The sequence below is a fragment of the Opisthocomus hoazin genome, chromosome 10, assembly GCF_030867145.1.
Source record: "Opisthocomus hoazin isolate bOpiHoa1 chromosome 10, bOpiHoa1.hap1, whole genome shotgun sequence".
In the NCBI taxonomy this organism is placed as follows: domain Eukaryota; kingdom Metazoa; phylum Chordata; class Aves; order Opisthocomiformes; family Opisthocomidae; genus Opisthocomus; species Opisthocomus hoazin.
In genome coordinates this window covers 23,008,260-23,022,965 of record NC_134423.1, presented here as the reverse complement: position 1 = coordinate 23,022,965, position 14,706 = coordinate 23,008,260, and the positions used below count along the sequence as shown (strand labels likewise).

Below are 14,706 nucleotides of genomic sequence, written 5' to 3'. Positions count from 1 at the left end.
TGCTAACATAGGTGCCAGATTGAAGAGAACAACAGAGACAAAAAAATAGTGGTATTTTTGCACCTTTTGAACATCTTTAAATGCAACTTGTTCTTCTTTTACCTTCGTAGTTCAACTAATATTGAACTCTGAAAGAGGTTTCTTCTTGTTGAAGTAAAGCCTGGCTTCTGTCTAAGACAGCAATAGGTTTTATGTCCGTGCACTTGCCATTCAGTTCAGAACTGCTATAAACTTCTCTAAGCTGGCTGCAGGTCTTCCCCCCCCCCCCCCCCCAATGGGAGCTGCAGGAACAAAAAGTTGTAATATTTAGTTTCCCCTGCAAGTTTATTAGTGCTGCTTATCTTTGGAAAGGGGTTCAATCTTTTCCTGCTTTGATTAGAAGATGGCACAGATGGGGAAGTGGTGTTATTTGTGCCATTAGCAGCATTGCTGATCCTCTCAAGTTGGCAGCGCGACACTAGGTGAGAATTTATTGTAGGAGGCCTTTTTTTTTTTTTTTTGCCGTACCTTTGCAGGGTATAGGAAGCAGCAAAAATATCTGCATAATATCTGGCTAGTAAGCCTTAGCAAAGTCATTTACTTCAGGTGTGCTTGATGTTGCTGTACAGGGAGCCCAATCATTATTTGGTAGTTAACTTTCTCTTTTATGATCTAATTTTTCCTTGTAACTGTGAAGAATAAAGACTTTTGCTCAACCTTACCAGCTTGTTCCAAAGTCAGGGGAGACGACATGCAGGTCAGGAAAAATAAATGAAATGGCTTTGTGGTGTCAGCTTGTGAAGAAATGAGGTGAAATACTTTTTCCATGTGCTGAATGAGCCCAGACAAATTCTGTCTTGATGCTAGGCTCACTGCAAGCTGCTTGTATCATTTTTGGAGGAGTGAACAGTCTGTTTTATGGCAGACACTCAACCATGCTACACACTCTGAAAAATACTCCCTTTTCTCAGAATAAAATTCTTCATAGCTAGATAAGACAGAGTGGAAGTTATTTGGTAGAGTTGTCTGGAACAGCAAAGCACATTGGCTGTGATTTTATACAGCACTAATATTTTTTCTTAGGCTTTAACTCCTCTTGAATCAGAACTAAATGAATAAACCCCAATAAAAGGAGAATTCAAAAAATCAAGTGCCTGTTCCAGGTGACCTCATATGTTGGAGAGCAAGTTCTGGGTGATTGTGGGTTACTGGAAGTCTATTCTGGGTGGAAATATATGTGATTTTTTTTTCTAGGGCTAGGATGCCTCTAGCTTCTACTAGGTTGATTTCAGATAAATACATATTATTTAATCCTTAAAGTTTCAGTTCACAGAAGCTTCAGATTGTTACTTTCTTATTAAAACAAAACAAAACAAACCAAAAACAACCCCAAACCCTAAAGCAACAACAAACCACAACAAAAAACAAACAGAAATTTCATGTTATTCAAGGGAGGATTATCCATGTGCAAAATATGCTTTTTTCTGTCTCTGACCTACCCACATTCCTGTGAATTTCATTTACTATCAAACCACCGTCAAATGAGACAGAATTTTCTGTAAATAACAGCCTGTAAGGCTCATTTTAAACACTGAAAATATCAGAGTATCTGGTTCAAGTGCAGCAAATTGAGCATGAAGAAGCAGCAGCTTTCAGGATAAGCTTTATGTGAAGAGCCTCACAGTCTCCTTGGGGGGGGGAAAAGCAGTCGAACGAGGTAACCTTTTTTTTTCTTTTTTAATACATGCAGGCGACAGTTTTTGAGCTTTCATTCACAACTTCCCAAACATTAAGTGCATTAATGCCCGTAAAACTGCTTATTCCATGGCTACATTCCAGGTACTAGCAAGACACTTTATTCATTGCAATAATTGAAAGCACCACCCATTCTCACTCTATCTTTGAGGCCACAATCGCTGGTGTCAGATGTGTTTTTACTAACGAGACTGTGGAACTGGTAAGCAGAGAGCTTTCCCACCCTTCCCTTCTCCCAGGCGTCCGACAAGCCACGGTTTCAGAATGGCCACACCCTGCTTGTTATTGTTGAATTCAAATATTAAAGGTGGGTTCTCTTATATTTTCCTTAGCCTTTCACCTTTCTTTAAAATAGAATGCATTCAAGGGACATCTGTGTTACTGGCAACAACATCACATGAAGGAGCTTTCTATAAATAACTTCACTATTAAATAAACGGCTGGAGCATAGCATTTACTAGGACGATGAAGTCACTGTTGTGTTATTTATTCTTGGTAGATCTGACTGTTAGTGAAGTAAAGTATACTTTTATTTTCATTTTGAAACAATATGTTTAAGATGCAAATAAAACTGCAAAGCAAGATTCAGAAGATGTGTTGCCAACATTGCTTAATTTCCTAGGTAACACTGGCAAAAAGACTGATATCCAAATTCAAAAAGTGGCTCCTGAATTTTTCGCTTATGTTTTTTATAGGTAATTTTTGAAAGTGTAGTGTCTAGTCTCTATTATCGCTGCATCTTTCAGCTGTAAAATGGGGTTAATAACACTTAACTAGTTCACAAAAGTATTATGATGGCTAAAACATTCATGTGAGTAAGGTACATTAAGTTTCTCTGACTGAGTCACTACAATACAGAAATTATTTCAATTTGAGATATTTGGCATATGAGGGAGCAAGGTAAATACTAGATCATTTTCTTCTGTTTTTACAACTGAAGAAATGTGAACTCTATAAAACAGAGGCCAGACTTTCAAAGCTACAGAAAATCTATCCAAGTATACATTCATAGAATAGTGTAGACATACCCCAAACCAGTCCTAAATTGGCTTGCTAGGGGTTGGTCAAGGTCTAGTCAAAGCTGTGATTCGCTGTGGAAATTAGTCTGCCAAAGTCTTTACTCCATCTCTAAACTCTTACTCTTAAATAAGCTAACTAGGTAAACCTAGCTTGAATGTTTATGCTCTGAAGAAATGACTGCAGTGAAGACAATCTTATTTAAGCAAATACCATGATAAAAATTAGGTTTGTCAGAGAGAAACAGGGACAAGAGAAAAGAACATAAAAAGACATAGGAAGTGGCAATAGACATGATTTCACCAAGAGGGCCCAGTAGCAGCAGAGATTATGGAAGAAAACTTAGAGCATTGATTAGAATAATATATTGTTTCCCTATTCCCGAACATCCTGTGGAATGCAATGAACATGTTAAAAGAAAATCTTACCCTTTTTTTTTTTTTTTTGTCATTACACGAGGGAGCTAAGAGAGCTGCATAAGCCACACGTTAGCCAGCATATTAAGTACACAGATTTCCCAAGCATAATGCCTATGGTCTGCATTACATTTCTATTTAATGCTAGAGGTTTAAAATGTATGTGACATTTCTTTAGGGGAGAAACCAATTCCGCTGAAAGCGAAAAGCATTTTGTTAAAAGATTTGTATGTATCAATGAACAGACGCTGGAAATACACATATTCAAGTACAGATGCCTGTTAGAAAATTGGACCCACAATTCCAAATAAATTATATGCTTGAGAAAGAAAGCTGTGTGGTTTCTGAAGAATACATGGCTAATAAGGGTATCTAAGTCTTATTATGCTCAAAGACTTTCAAAGTAAGCCCAAAATACTCACCTGTTTTCTCACTTTTTTCTTTGGAAAAAACTCGAATAACGTATCTCTTAGAATAAATTCACATAGAAAAGTCTAAGAAAGACGAATCAGGAATGAATAGAGAACAAAAGAAGAAATATCTTTTTGCCACCATATAAATACATGACTCATCCACACCCTAAAAACTGTGTGCAGTTCTGTTCTCCTCATCTTAAAAAGATGTTTTAAAACTGGCCAATATTCTGAGAAAAGTAAGAACGATGATTAAAGATTTGTTAGAGCTTTCATATAAAAATTACTAGGCAGGCTGGGAATCTTCAGACTGGATAAAGAGGAGACGGCTGCAAAATCATTCATGACATAAAGGAGTTAGATAAAGAGTAACTATTTGCTGTATCTTTCAACACAAGAGCCAGGCACAAACAAATCAAGACGCAAAGAGCCAGGCTCAAAAGTGTAGATTTTCTTCATGCAACAGGCAGTAGTGAAACTCATTTTTAAAGGATATCATGGATGCAAGAAATTTATGTGAGTTTGTGACAAGTATGAACAAGTACCTGGAAAATAAATCCATTAAGGTCCCTCTACAGACAACCCACCACAGGTTCAGGAAATCCCCTGAACTAAAAATAACTGAAATGCAGGAGTACATGGCAGAAGTATCATATATTCTCGTTCTGTTCTTACTCTTTCCTGTTGCTTATTTTTCAATAGGTCTTTTTTGCCGACATTGGACACACTAATGTTCAGTGATACAGCTCCTGAAGTAGTAATGTTCTCAACACTCCTGGATTTTCTCCATCTGCGTCCACTGTTCATGCAATGTATTGTCTACCCATTAGCCATAATCTTATTGTTTGCCATCCTTGCCATCCTTCTGCCTGATGAGGCACAAACTAGGGATCCTGTGCTGCTGGGAGTTCTGCCTACTGGTGAAAATATGCTGATCCTTATCTTCTGTCAGGTCCCGTGCTCTCTTGGTAAGGCAAATCTTTTCTCCTCAGTACCATATGTGTCTAACATTGGCCCACAACCTTGGATGGCAAAATGACTTTATGCCAGCTTTTGATATTGCTGTTTTGCCCATCCAGGAATGATGACAGATTTGTCTCCACTTTTGGAGACACGATGTTGGACTAGATGGACCCGTGGGTTGTAAGGCCATTGTTATTTTCTAAAAAAACTAAATCATGGGTCACCTTACCCCAAAAAACTGCAAACACAAAAATGCTGTATTAGCACAAGTTCATTAATGAATGGATGGATTCCAAATCAAGAATTAAGATCATAGTTGTAACAGTCAGTTAATGACTGATATTTCCTACATTTTTCATGTATCTATTATGGGGACATGAAATTAGATCTTCGTGGGTCAAGTATATTGCAAAAGAACCTTTTATTCTGGGCCAGTCACTGGGAATAATGCCACATGTCATTAAGCGGAAGTGATATTTGTATTATTTTGCCAGACTGATTGACTGTGCTCTTAGATATCTTTTACTGAGATGCAGCATTAAAATATTGAATGCTGAAATCAAGAGGGTTGGAAGAATACCATCATCAAGTAAAACAAAACAGAATTAAATGTAAATTTCTACTGTAGAGCTCCCATGTGTTGGGTGTGAGCCTTAAGAGAGGAGTAGGCAGGTTAAATCTAACAGAGACTTGTTTTCTTTGGCCAGTAAACAGCTAATCATTTTTCAGCTTGGCTCTTGTTTCAGATATCACATTCCATATGACTGCCCTTTTGCTCCCCTCTTTTAAGTCTTTTGGGTTTTTTTAATATACAACAAGGTCTTTTATTTCAATATCAGTTTTTTGCTTAGAATAAGAAGGCAATCTACTGTGTAGTACATTAAAGAGAATCCAAATATTTTGGTGACAACTCAACGCCTAAGGGTTCAAATCCACCCTACACTAATGTTGGGTACCCTATTGTGTATCCCTCAAGCCATATGGATTTTTGATTACAGTGCAACCACAGACTTGCACAATAAATCAGTCACTACAGTAAAACAGCAGTAATGACACATCCAGAAATGTAACTTGTGGTGCTCAGCCATCAGTTAGGGTTCTATGGGGAGCTGCAGTACCCCAGGGAGCGAGAGTGGAGCAGACACCATCTCTTCCAGAATAGCCACATAGGACTGAGGACAGTGAAACTTGCACTCTCTCATTTAAGTTAAGCTGACTGACTGTCAACTTGTTGGCTGGCATGACTGCAAGAACTGATTTAGAGGCACCCAGAAAAATGACTCTTCAGGACCATGATTTACCTCAGGCTGAGAGTACAAGCTCCAGCTGTGACAGACTCTTGCAAACTCCTCCAAAGGGCTGGACTGTGGTGAGAAGCTGGTTCTCCTTACAGTCTCCCAGAGCTGTACTTTTTCCAGCACGCCGGTCTTCTGAGGGGCTTCACTGGGATAAGTCTCCACTGCCAGCTATGAAAAGAACATGCCAATCATTTTACAATTTGCCTTTCAAATGACAATTACCCTTTGATTCTTTCGAACCCCTGGTTTGCTGACTCCTGGCACCCATATAGATTCGGGCTGGAGGCAGGCCACTGTCCTAACAACAGCATTGCTCACTTGGGAGATTGTTTGTCCAGACCTGCAGTCTTATTTTCCAAATTTCATTTCTAATAGCCATCCACTAAAGAAAAATCAATAGAACCACACAAAAATACCCAATATATTTGTATAATAGCTTTACCACTCCATCCAGGTTCCATATGGTATTCTAATGACTGGTCTGGAGTCGTAGGCTACCATCTAATAGCTTCACACCTACCACACCTATAGAAAACAGTAACATGGCTGTAACTAAGCATGTCATATAAGCAGATTGATGAATTCGGACAAAGCACATGTCTACAATGCAACCCAACGACCGTACTTCCTTTTCAGCTACGTGCCTGTTCGAAAGGCAGAAGCTGAAATACTTCAGAAGTGTCATAGCTAAATATGCTAACCCTACTGGACTGTCTCAAAACAGGTCAGGAGATGCCACAACATTTCTTGAGAGACATCATTAAGTGGTAAGGTTTTAGTGCATCATATCACATGGGAAGGAATATGAATACGCAGAACACTTAAAAAAAAATCAGCATTGCACTTTTAGAAGAAATCCATGAAGCTACACATCTCATAACTGAGGAACTGTCATGATTTACAAGTTTGCAGTAGAAACCAAGATATTAAAGAGTTAAAAGAGTGGTTCAAACTTCTCAAACTATATTTAGTGTTCATAAAACTTGTTACAGTTTGTGGACCTGTTTCTTCCATCAGTTGAATTCATATTACTTTCAAAGAATGACTCCATTTTCCTGCTTTTCTACTAACTGAACTTCCATTGAAACGGAGTAGTCTCTAAAAAGTAGACTGGCATGGATAATTATTTGCATTAAAATTTTCATTTTCTCACTTTGCTTCTTTACACACAGGCGTCTCTCGATTCATTTTTTATTTCACTCTTACTTGGCTCTGCATTTTCATTGATTTTTTTTTTTCCCTTTTTTGCCACCTCTCTCAAACATAATGAAAACATGCTGCATTAAAGTAGACTTGGAAATAGCATAACAGGATTGCTCATCCCAAATATAAATGCATTACTTTTTCTGCAGTTATCTGACACCTCCTCCTTTCTAAAAAAAAAAAAAAAATCCTTTTTTAAAAAAAGAAAGCATACACTGCTCAGGAAGTTGACTGCACAACTTGCATTCATAAAGCACAGTATTAGAGTGTTTGAATAGCATTTTGAGTGTTTATAACTTAAAGAAATGAAAACTAGCCTTTATTGTGCACCAAGAACAAAATATTCCATTCTACATATGTTCATATTTCTTGATTAAAGATAACGAAGTCAGATTAACATTTGACTACTGTCCTTTTACAATGGTCAGAAATTTATGCCTGAATTTAAGTGAGGTTTCTCAGCCTCTCACAGATCTGATTCTGTACAAGAAAGACAGATGTTGCAAAAGGAATCAAGTGATTGCTCTTGACAGGGCACTCCGGTTGGAATACCAGACAAAAACGCAACAGGAGAACTTAGGCTTCAACAGCAGTCTCAGATCATTTTAGCTGCAATCACACTTCGCATCAGAAGAAAAGTACACCAATAACAATATTCTGCTCGGCGCAAATTTGTTTAACCTACTTATACTAAGTCTGCATTTGACATTCAGTGTTCTAGTAGACAGCATTTCATAAATCATGTGTATCTGACACCATTGTTGAAGATTCTCAGATGACGTATATCACCAGTACATAAAGTACATTTACTTTATGGCTCACTACAACTTGGAAAACAGCAAACTGGCTTTGCTGATGTTATACAGCTATTTCTGCAGTCTAACTTTTGGACAACCCCCCAAAATTTCACAGCACTGAATCCCAATATACTTACAGTCAAGTACTAGCTCATCTTGGAACTACTGAAAACCATTCTCTCCAATAAAGGCACACAGAGCTCAGCTAATGTTTGCCAGTCTATCAAAAACAAACCAAAAAGAATTCTCTGAAGAATGACAAAACATTGTTTGAATATTGAACACAGCAACATCTGGGTTTGCTCCATCGTCTGTTTCTACCACAAGAAAAGGCAAAACCACACTACTGTAACTGCAAAGACTGTTTTCTCTCCCATCTCAATCCACCTCTGGCAGAAGTTGAATGGGGTTTTTGGACAGTGTGGAAGCGGTGAGTAGGGAGGAAGTGAAAATAACCGCTCTGGCTCATTCACTGAACTTGCTATAGGAATGGACAAGAGCCACTTTTTCTTAAACAAGGTGATCCCCTCAAAAAACTTGGCATCTAGTAGCTAATATGCAAACAGCCAAGTTAAACACCTGTGTGCCAGACAAAACCAGCTGTCTGTGTGTCTCTGCCAACCCATCTGCTCCGTATGCCTCCTACTAGTGGGTTGAGATGGTTCAGTAAATACACAGTTCAAATACAAGGTTGCTTTTTTTTCCTGTTCTTTAATCTTCCTTAGGACTTCAATTTTCAAAGCAGCCATTGATTAACTACAATGATACTACTACCTTTATTATCAGCAGCAGCTGGACATCAGCTCAGTTTTAATTTGCTACTATAGAGACATAAGTAATACACACACACACTACATGAGTTACCATTAAATGGCTGTCTGATGCCTCACCCAGAAACACACAGTGTTGCTCAAACTTTTGACAAAAGAATTAGAAATTTAGGATAAGATTATGTTTTTAAAACATTAATCTTTCAAGAGATTCAAGAAGGGATTCTGTAAGAGACTTAATAGAAAGTTCTTTCGGCTGTGTCCAGCATTAAGTCAAACAGCACCTTGTGAAATGAAAATAGAAGTTCGTTAGCTACTATTGTAGCATACACATATTTCAGGACGGATTATATAGCTGCTGAATTTCAGGAAGTAAAAGGAAAACATATTGAAGTTTCATTTCATCTTTAGCAGGTCTGCAGTTACGCATGCAGCTGCTACTAACAATATCAGAAGCTGAACTTGTATCCAGCGAAGGAATGCCACAGAGGTTTTCAAATACATCTTCGCAAAATGAACTTTTTCCAGCTAATAACACGAAACAGGTCTTTTTATTGCTCACATTGGTGTAACAGCAGCTGCAGAGAACCCACAGAAGCAAACCTTGTAAGAAGTCCCTTTTATCAGGCCAGAACATGGCCCACCGTTTGTTCTAAACACACAATATCATTTCTTTTTCCCTCCTTGCCTAAGGACCCACTGTCTCCTTAGTTTCCAGGTCAGGTTCTCCATCTGTTTTGGGAAGTATGTCAACATTTGTCTGGATGAAGGGGGTCATTTAGAAAGACTATAATAACTTTCATCTCTTTTATCTCTCATTCTGCTCTTTACTGTGTGACTATTTTTGAGGGGGAGGAGGGGTTAAATTTGTACCAAAAGAGCGCTGACCAATTTGTATCTGACAGGAATGACTACGCATCCACCTCTGACATGTTCCTAAAAGCTTTGCTCTTGTTTTGCTGGGTGCGGGGAAGCTTCTCTCCACAGTGAATTCTTTGTTCACTCTTTGTCCAAATAGACTGTCTCTTTTCAGACGGGTAAAGCTGAACTAGTGCTCCACAGGCTGTGCCTGACCAGGGAGGCTAATACAAACCAGCAGGACACTTGCAGCATTGTGTACATTCCCTTTAAGTGATGTCACTCTCACTGCTGATGGGGATGGAGGGGGCGGGGGGACGAGGGACGGGACGGGGCGGGGGGGAAGCCTTTATATGATTTACTTTTCTAAAATACATAGGCAAAGTACAGAAACTCTTTGAAAATTGTTAATTTCAGCATATTCCAACCTATTTTCTGGTGCAAAATACATTCGAAGAGGTAAGGTAGAACTATATCCTCATGCCTTTCCCAGCTAGGAAATGTTTGCTGTGAAGTTTGTGGCTATCCAGGAACTGCAATTTAAATATGGAAATCTACCTTCAATTTTAAATAAGACGATGTCAAAAAGATTTCTGAAGTGCACCATTGTATTACTTAATTCTACAGTAAATTTATAAGTACGGACATATCATTTGGTTTCAATGTAAGCTCTGTTAAGTAAGGTAGTGTTTTTCTTTGGATGCGATAGTCTGGAATAATAAGCATCTTATCAGGAATTTATTACAGTCAACTCTTCTACTGATATGGGTTCACATGTCTCAGCCTTCCTCATTCAGTTTCTCCAAATAAATAGTGGGATGTGGGGAAGGAACACTCAAATTTTTCTGAAGGAAGAATTTATACAGTTTGAAGTTTTATATGTATTATTTCATCATTGCATCCTCTTAGCAGAGAGTGGCATGTACGCCCCATGGATGTCCACTCATCTTTAAGAGAAACTGGATCTTCCCAGAGGGAGAGGAGGAGGAGGAAGGACATTACAATTGCTGGTATAGCATGTATTCATAGAATCACTTGTGGTAAAGTGAACAGCCATTCACTGAGCTCAGTCTTGAGACGGAAAACATAGGTAAGTGATTGGGCAACTGAGGTTCTTATCCACAGAGTGGGGTTTTTTTGCTGTTTTTTTTTCAAGAGAGAGAGGGTGCCATCTTCATCTTAGAGCTTATATTCATGAAAGCTGGTGCCTTATTTCAGGACAGCTGCACTATTTATTATTCTGGCTTCTTGTCTCTCCAAGATTGCCCTGCTAAGAAGGGTCAGCTCAGGTCCTGCAAGAGATGATGATGAATGGCTATTTACAACCAACCATTCTCAGATAAAGTAGCCTCAATTTTGGATTCAGTCTGGCTCTAAATGCTGACGGTTCAGCAGCCGCACCACACATCAACAAGGAAGGACAGCACCCATTCCAATGTGAACTGTGCCCCTCGTACTAAACATCTGTGCTGCTTTTATATTCCTTTTATGGATCTCTAACCCTGGATATATAACCTTTTCTTTTCTTCCTTTCATTGTAGTTATTTTTAGTTAAAAATATTTGGGACTAAAAACATTAATACATTTTATAGGAAATTATTTATGTTAGTAGTATAAAACTGCATTACTTGCTTAACTATGGATTGATCCCATTAAACTTGAACTGGCAGAACTCTCAAGAGTAAGGCACTTTTGGGAAGTTCTGTCATCTTTAACTATATCCAAACCAGAGGTAAAAAACAAATTATTTTCAATTTGGACTCAAAAGCAAAACTATACTCTTGAATCCAAATCAAGAGATGTGATTCTAAACTCCTCTAATCCATCATCAAAAACGTGGGATGGAATGGTTCTGAGTAGGAAGATACATCTCAAGTGTCTTTCTATTTTTAAGTAATGTTCACCCTACTTGCTGCTGTCAGAGTGGCAAGAACTCAAACAGAATATCCACATCAAGGTCAGAGTTCACCCCTCTTTAACTACTGATTTGTGTGAGGGAACGTGAAGAATTTAATACAGGCTGCGAATTGTTCCATTTCCCTTAATTATTTTCTCTGTGTCAGATACAGTTCTTTGGGGAGTGTTTGTTTTTGCAACCATAGTGATGAGATATATTTGCTGGCTGCAATCAAAATAATTCCAGTTATCTACTGGCATAACTTTTTTATTCAGCAAATCCAGACATTTGCCTGCTTTACACCCAAAGGGTAGGAATTTGGAGACTATACTCCCAAAATAGCTCTTAAAGTATTTTTCTAAATCAGACTCATAGTTTTTTTTTTTTATACATTCACACAAAAAAATCAAGATTGCTCCTCACACCAACACAGAACTGGAACCATTCAAATTTTTCTTATTATTCCATTCTTGAGAAAAAAAACCCAGATGATCTCATTTGAATCATAAATAAAAATATTCTTCAGAGCAACTTCCTTTATAACATGTGTGCAATAAATCACTTTTCCTGTAATGCTGGTCTGCTACTACTCCACTTGGTGTAGAAAAACATCAGTATACGATTTGACAAACTGCTGACAAAACCAGCTTGATTTTAGAACCATATAGGAATCAAACACTCACTGGGAGATCACAGTTATCTGGCAGCAGTGTGTTTAAAAGCATGTGTGTGTATATGTGTATAAATACACATTGGCTGGTTGACGTTACTGACCTTGGATGTAAGCAATGACTTTGACAGATCCATACTGCTCACAGCTTTGCAGAACAGAGTTTAACCCCCAGTGATTAGATTGGAGGCTCTGATTACAATTTTTGTTGGAGTTAGGAGTGATGGTGGGGTAGTAACCTTTTCAGCCGCTGAAGTCAAACTCTATCAAGGACTGGGAATCAGAGCCTTCAGCAACCGCCGCTCACAGCAAAGTAACAACTGAACTTTGTGGCAGTTTGCTCTGCTACATCAGGCTTCGGCCTCTCAGGAGAGGAACGCTGCCCAGCTAGCCACCCCTCCCACTGGCCTGATAGCATCTAGCAGGAGAACAGGCAGAGAGCTGGAAGCAGGAATTCCTTTAGTCATGCCAGCGTGAATTGGCAGAGCTTGAGATTCCAAGCACGTATTCACAAGAGCAGGCCTTATTCTCAGAGCTGGAATAGCCCCATTGATTCAGGGTGTCCCAAGTGATTGGATTGTGAAACAGAAGTATATTCTATCCTCGTGTTTTCTCTGCATCACTTCCTATTGATATGAGGTGCTTTCGATTCTATTTCCAAAAGAGGAGGCCATGGCTGCAACATAACTAGACTTCCAGTGTAACCACCCAGTTAACAGTGCTGGGAAGCGCATGGATTGCAAAGAGCTGAATATGCTGGTGGGGTGGGTAGGGGGTACTTGATTTGGCGAACCATCAGTGGTTAATATTTTTTCAAGTAACTCTGGGCAAGCCCCCAGCTACTCTGAACTCCGGAACTATCCCAGAGCAAGCAGTTACTTTGCTAACACTCGCTGGCCACCCCCAGGAGCTGCTCTAAGCCATTATTAGAAGTAGCACAGGACTAAAGGTTCAATATTTTGTCAAATTATAAAATGAGATTGATTGTTGAAAGGAAACTAAGGCATAATCTTGCTCACATAAACTGGAATCAGCAAAATACTTTTTGTCTCTAGCACAGTTTGAATCCAATCTGAGGACAGAGATGATTTTAGGGGTTTCAGCCTGTTCCCCAATCGACAGCTTTCCGGCATATTCACTTTCCATCATGAAGATCACATTGTCACAACGACTGTAAGGAACCCTTTGTGCAGGACCGAGTTTAACAATACAGTGCTGTAGGAGCAATTTGTTTCCCTTTCATTAATGAAGATGTATAGGACATTAAGTGCTAGTCACTGACTTTTCATCATTTCTGTTAGAAGAGATGGCATTTGCTGTTCCAAATGTAAGCAGGAGTTGGGATGGCTGTCAGAGCAGTTGATGTCCTCCAGGATGGGAGTTGCTAGTGAGTATTGTTGTTTAAAAATAAAAATAGTTTCTAAACAAAATGTTGTGGGAGGATAAAAGTTCAGTTAAAGTTGGGCAGTAGCCAGCCTGGGTTTCATGGAGTAATTGCTAATTGTGTAAGCTCTGCCCAATGCTCTGTTTACCAAGGATGTTTTGCCCATTTTAGCTGAGGTGGGGCTCATTTCCTTAACAGACACAGAACAGAGCTGCAGTCTGCTCTGTATCCTGCTCGACAGAGCATGCTCAGATCCTAGGCATTCACAAAAAGTAAAAGTAACTTCCCCTCCTTCCTGCTGTGTACTGGGCTCAGAAAAAAGGATCAGGACGTCCCTCACATTCAGTATTTACCTTCTCTTACTTGCATATTTCAGAAATATTCAAGGTCAACTGCAACTCAGTGCTTGCCCCAGTTAATCCTTCCTGTCAGACTCGGTTTAAATGCAGCATTCCCAGTATTCCATTTGGATCATTAGTGCATGCGAGCAGTATAAGAAACTGAATGCACAGTCCCTGCCTTGAGTTTGTTCAGTAACTCCTGCTCACAATTAGTAACAGTACAGCAACACATGTGGTATGCTGATACTCGCAAACCTCACGTATGTGATTTACCTCTTGTAAGGTTCGCTAGCTGGAGAACCGCGGAGCATAAAAACTTTGCTTTTTTTTGTTCATGAACTCTTGTCTCCTTCATTATAAAATTAACCGAAGACCGAATCAAATGAAGAAGTCTTTTACATAACCTAAAACTTAAAGCATGTAGTATCTGACTGAAGGAATGGTTTTAGGATGCACAGAATTATCTGCCAAGAATTCAGAAACATCTGCCACAATACTGCAGATCAGTGCCAGGTCAGAGGATTATAATTATCATTTTACTCTGATTACTCTTCTCATGTCACATTACACTGGTGATTTCTCCTACAGTTGCAGTTAGGGCATGCACTTCTACTTTGCTATCTTGTAAACGCCACATTCTTAGAAATTTTTCAGATGATGTGAGGTATTTATACAGTCCTGTGCTAAATCGGAACACCTGAACTAGTATTCTGAACCCACTACACGGAACTGGGTAGGCACTGGACAGCCCATGTGGAACCATGTAGCTGTATTACACGTAATGGCACTGAAGTTAATTCTGTCTGCAACAGCAGACTTAACTCTGGATTCCTCAGCCTTTGTCAAGTTACATCTAGAACATGGAAAACCTTGTATGACTCTGTTTGTTTAACAGGAGTACGATCCGCATACCTCAGCCCTAAAAACAAGCAGAAAAGGATTGAG

At 39.1% G+C, this 14,706-nt stretch overlaps 1 protein-coding gene across 2 annotated transcripts in view; it reads left to right on the top strand.

The window, feature by feature from the left end:
• Positions 1 to 4,463: 4,463 nt before the first annotated feature.
• CFAP161 (cilia and flagella associated protein 161) overlaps positions 4,464 to 14,706 on the top strand; it is a 42,118-nt gene continuing 31,875 nt past the window's right edge. The window contains exon 1 of one of the 2 annotated variants that reach the window (XM_075431665.1): positions 4,464 to 4,548. The gene's annotated coding sequence lies outside the window, so the exon portion shown is untranslated. Of the gene's footprint in view, positions 4,549 to 10,482; positions 10,560 to 14,706 lie in introns of those variants that run through there. The other variant, XM_075431664.1, reaches the window with a different exon arrangement.